Source organism: Quercus suber, unplaced genomic scaffold, assembly GCF_002906115.3.
Source record: "Quercus suber isolate HL8 unplaced genomic scaffold, Cork oak 2.0 scaffold_320, whole genome shotgun sequence".
Lineage (NCBI taxonomy): Eukaryota > Viridiplantae > Streptophyta > Magnoliopsida > Fagales > Fagaceae > Quercus > Quercus suber.
This window is the reverse complement of record NW_027069774.1, coordinates 333,733-339,762: the sequence shown is the minus strand read 5'-3', so window position 1 is coordinate 339,762 and position 6,030 is coordinate 333,733.

Below are 6,030 nucleotides of genomic sequence, written 5' to 3'. Positions count from 1 at the left end.
TCCAAAGGTTGATTGTTGAAGGGGATTCGAAATCTATTATCAATGCCATCAACAATGAGAATATGGTCCGATCTGAGTTCAAACATATCTTGCAAGACATTAAATCTCTTATTCCATCTTTCTGTTTTGTTTTGTTTTGCCATGTTAGAAGACAAGGAAATTGTATGGCTCATTGTTTAGCTAGAAGAGCTATTTCTAGCTCTCTAGATGTTTGGATGGAGTCTGTTCCTCCAGATATACTTGATGTTTACAATGCTGATCTTCCTTTGATTGAATAATAATCTCCCTTGAAAGGGGTTTCTCAAAAAAAAAAAAGCTACTTTAATACACTATTTCATAATTCACCATATATCTCATTTATTATTTTAAAACATCACTCATAAAAATAACCTAAGATACCCCTACCATTGGAAAAAAAAAAAAAACTCACCACATGAAACCAACAAAACCAAGCTATCCATTATAAATTTTCCAACCAAAACCCAAATAATACCAACCCATTGCGAAAACCCCAAACCACAAACCCACCACAAAAATATTCGAAAATATACAAATTCCCAACAAACCCACCAACGATTTAATCCCAAAATTATCACCATTCCACCATTAAATTCCACAAAATTGTCCTAAATCAAACCAAATCCACCAAGTTTTTCGCTATGCAAACCCACCACCACAAACCCATCACAAACCTCAAACCCACCACCAAAACTAAACTGAGACCAAAATCAACCATACCATTGCAACCTAATCACAGCCACAACCCACAAAGATTGGCGAGAGAGAGAGAGTTTAATTTATAAAAGAAAATGAGTAAGAGATGCTACAGTGACGAATACTAAAAGCATATCACTCTAGCATATTTGTAAATTAGTTTAATGAAACTTGTTTTTTGTTATTAGGTATGCCAAAAAAGAATTTTGAGTGTTTACACACCCAATGCTAAATTTTAGCATTAAACCACTAAATAGATGCATTACCCAAGAGACTAGTTGTAAAGAAATTTACAACTTAGCTACAAAACCATCCTAAATTTAGAAAACATTGTAGCAATGTTCCAAACCTAAAATAATATTATTCCCTATCCTCCTAAAATATATGCCTTCTTTATCTCTCTTCAATTTATCATCTCCCCTCTCTCTTTCTCTCTCTCTCTCTCTTGACAGAACTCACCAAGCCGCTCTTTCTTTCTCTCCCATGCCTCTGTCGATCACTCCTTCTCCCCATGTTGCTCAACCTAGCACTCTAGCACACTGTCCCTTTACCCATTTTCTCATCATTCTATCGCTCTATCTATAGACACCTCATTTTGTACCCATTAATAAATTTTGGTCCCTGACTCCAATGATGAGCTTGAAATATGTCAATCAAGGGTAATTAAAGAGTTCACAATAGTTTGGAAGTAATCACAATTCAAAAGTGCTCAAATTGCTTTGAAAACAATGCCGAAAAATGACATTTGCTTATTGTTTTGACCATAACTTTTGATCCACAAAGAATTTTTAAGTGAAATTTATTTCGTTAGAAAGTAACCATCCTGGGTTTCAATTTGAACATAAATCTGCCTAATTTAGATTTATATTGAGTGAGTTATGACCGTTTGAAATCAGGCTATTAGAGTAGTCAAATTTAGGGTATCTGTATGCATGAATCAAGTGTGCATGTGCACACTCGAAAGATGCGTATGCACACTCGTTTTTTGGGTAGTGAAACTTCATTTTGAAGGGCTCAAAATATCGTTCTCTGATGTGGGCCAACCCCTAGACCCTTGGGAACATCCAAAGACCTCTAAAAAGTCTTGAAAACCCTAATTTTAACTTATAAATACTCATCTTATATCTCCAATCAAAACCCTAACTAGAGTGAGTTTATTTTTTGCCTCCATCTTCTCTAAAACCCTAGTTAATCTTTTCTAAACTCACACACAGACCTGAGTATGTTTTTTAATGATCGAAAAACCTTTCTTTAGTTAGTTATAAGCCAGAAACTGGTTCTTAAATTAGTTTTACAAAACCTTTTGTTCTTGACTTGTGATTATTAACAATTACTGTGTTCTTCAATTATCTTTGTCCTCTCAATCTAATCTTTGTGTTGTAGGTACTGAGGGGTTGATTAAACAAACTCTAAACTTATAGTCTCATAATCTTAAGCAAGGTGAGTGTTCTTTCCATGAACTCCTTCTTTGTTTAATAGGATTCACATGAGTTTATTAATATAGTCTTTTCTAATTGTTATATTTGATTTATTTTTTGTTTTTAATTCTTTTTATATGTGTTAATTTGATTTTAGGTTGTTTATAATCTTTTTTGGTTGTTCTTGTTTTATTATTTTGGTTTTATGTAAAGTTTAACATAATAATTTATTTTATGTTAGTTTAGTATTCTTACTTGATTTTGTTTCATGTTTATTTGTTTATATTGATAATTTTTTTATTTGCATTATGTTAGTTTAGCATTTAGGGTTTCTAACATGCTTATTTGATCTCACATGTTATATCATTGTTTGTTATAACGTGCAAATTGTAATTTTTCTAGATCTATGCTAGAGGATGCATACGCATCATTGAGTATGCGTGTGCATGGTTTTGAGTATGCGTGTGCATGGTTTCGACCATGCATACGGATTGTTGAGTATGTGTACGCACCACGAACCCAGATTTGACAAAAATCTTTTTTTTTTTAATCATTTTTCACACGTTATTTGATTCTATTTGACTCTATTTTAGGTTAATTAATTGTGTTTGATTATTTTCCATGTTTATTTTGGTATTTTTGCCATGTTTAGTTTATTTTATTTTCCTTGTGTTTTATTTAATTGTTATCTTTTCATTTTTAAAATAATTTTTTATTTGTGTCTTATTTGTTTCCTTTTATTTTGTTATATGATATTTAACACGTTGTGTGTGTTATTTTAATTAAGTGCATGATGTATGTTTAGGGTTAAATATTAGGGCTCTTTTAATAGTTTCTTATTCAAATATGGCCTAACAACACAAAATGGATGCCGGCCGGCAAGCCAACCAGTCTTAGATGCCTAACACCTTCCCAAGCCATACCCAAACTCTAGACCCACAATCTGGTATGCAGACCTATGTATTTAAGTGAGTGGCCCAAAACGCCCAAAATGGTTCCTAGACCTAATTTAGGTGGCAATTCCATTTTTCATCCTCAGTCCGGTCCATGCCAAGGCTGGGGCATACTTCCTTGCGCCCACACTATCCCTCTCTCTTTAGACCGAAGATTCAAGGGTTTTTGAGTGTGGGTTAAGTTTTTGTTTGAGTCATCTCAAATCGAAGCTCCGTTGATGTTAGGAGTTTTGTTTAGGTCCTCTTGGTGATGCGACTATCTCTCACCATTTGGGTCATGATCAGTCGTTTGGGTCAGCGGGGTTAAGTATCTCAGCTTCATCACGGTGGATTGTCGCTTTTGTGACAAGATTGGATGCTTCGGGTGGTCATAAATCGTTTGATTTAGAAAGTTTGCTCACAGATTCAACTTGAATTACCAGTAATGTGTCGCTACCCATATCTTTCTATTGATTGATACTATATTTGGGATTGTGGGTCCATTAGACTAATTGTAAGAATGTTGGTTTTCATGAAGGGGGTGTGTAGTATTGGGGTTAATTTTGTTTCTATTTGTATGGGATAGGTAGAATTAATTAATGTTTAGTAAGAATTTTTGTTTTATTGAAATTCATTGTAATTGCATAGATTTGTTTAGGATGCGTCCGAATGTTTAGTTTTAAACCCTTACCAAATTCCTTTAATTGAACTAAAACCCGTAGCCAAGACGAAATTGAATCCTACTAAATCAGCTTGCAAAATAATCATGACCTAATTGGCCAAGAATATGTGGGACCTACTTCTGTAATGATTAACACGCTAAGTTTCTGTTTATCTTCAAATTTACCTATTGAGAGAGAGACCCTTTTGTCTTGAACCTTGATTTTCACACTTTGTCTTGTTCTAGTTCTTAGTAGCCTACCAGAACATTAACATTGCTTTCACACACTCCTTCCCATTGTCAATCTTTAAAGTTTTCAGGCTATAATTTGAATACCAAATCAGAGGAATGACACACTACAGTACCATTTTTTTACCCCATGAGTTTGGCTTAAAACATTGGAAAGCTCAATGCAACTTAGCAAATGGGAAGTCAATTATAGCTCGTGATGTTGACATAGCTCGTTTTAAGAATACTATCTTAAACATGGCCTCTTGTTTTTTACCGGGGATTCTTGAATCTAGTTTTGTTAAAACTCCATGCCCCATTGTTAAAAATCCATTCTCTATGTATTTCTTCCAAGTTCCAACTGTATTGTGATCTCTTTGCTCTTGGTTGTCTTATTTACATTTAAGAATTTAATTGTGGGAGAAATTTTAAATGCTTGCTTAAGTTGTTGTCTTATTTTATCATCTTATATTCTTGGCGATTTGGGTGCTTTGTAGGAGTGTCTTTAAGTAGGTTGTGTTATTATTTACATTACCTATTTAAAATGGATGGATTCATAAGATGACATATAACTATATGCTAATATCTTACGAGGGATTCCAATTTCAAAGTACCATTTTTAAGTGGGTCTTAAAATACTTCAATGCCCATCCAAGATTCTTTGTTGGAAGTTGAAATTGTTACCCTTAAGACAACGAAATGGGGTGGCAACTTAAGTGTAGATGAAGACAACCTTCTTGTCTCTACATAGCTTAATATTTTCATGGATGCCGTGCATGGTAATGAGCAAAAGCAAGAGACATTTTGTGAGAAAGTTTGGCAATACTTTTGCGAAACAATACCTTTGGAACCACACATTCTTCTTCCTCTCTATCAAGTCGACGGGGAACAATTAACAGGGAGACAAGTAAATTTGCTAGGTTCATTGCTAAAGTTGAAGCTCGAAATCAAAGTGGTACGATTGACCAAACGAATGTATAAATTAATGCAATGGTGTCACAATATTAATTTACCAATAGTTTGAAGATACTAATTATGTTCTATTTTTTCCAAAAAAAAAAAAAAATAGTTGGATGAAGTGAAGGCTCTATATAAAGCATCATCCAAAATGCAATTTTCCTATTTGAACATTGTTGGCTTGTGTTGAAGAACCAACCAAAGTAGAGTATGCCTAAGGAAAGATTAAAAGGGTTACCTCAAACTTTGAGTTCAATAGATCAAGTTGGTAGTAATGATGATGACACAATGGTGCTCGAAAGACCTGTGAGAGACTTGTGAGAGACCGGGAAAATTGGGTGCTCTCAAAAAAAGAGATTTGGGGTGCTTTTAAGGCACCTCTCTTTCTAGGTAAGTGGTGTGAAGTCGCCACTTATTTTTTTATACAAAAAAAAAAAGAAAAAATAAATACAAAATACATTATCAAAATAATTCATTGTCATTGATTGAATAAAGAAAAGTACAACTTTGGTAAATTAACCTTACAAGGCTTTGGGTCCTAGTTACAATCTATGTAAAAGAATACAAAACTTTGGTCCTAGTTACAATCTACCAAAATTAAAAGACAAAACACTAATATACCTATCCAAAAATCCTAAACTCGGGGGCTAGGTTATGAAATGGGAAGATGTTAGGCACCCATTTCACCCAGTCTGGTCTTCTAGACTCTAATGGCCAATATATCTTTTTTTTTTTTTTTTTTGCATGATGTTAAATGATATGTTGAACACACACGATGCACACTTGACAAAATTAATTTAAATAAATTTACCTTATGGATGTGTCCTCTTTTTCAAGAAAATTCAGATCTGTTTTGTAAATAAAAAAAGGGATTTGTAAAGAAAATCAGATTTGTTTTGTGAATAAAAAAATTGGATTTGTAAAGAAAATCAAATCTTTTTTGTGAATAAAAAAATTTGGATTTGTAAAGAAAATCATATCTATTTTTATGTAAAGGAAAGAATAAGATTTTTGTTAAAAAGTATCAAATCTGTTTTGAGTAAAGTTAAAAAAAAAAAAAAAAAAAAAAAAAAAAAAAAAAAAAAAAAAAAAAAAAAAAAAAAAAAAAAAAAAAAATTTT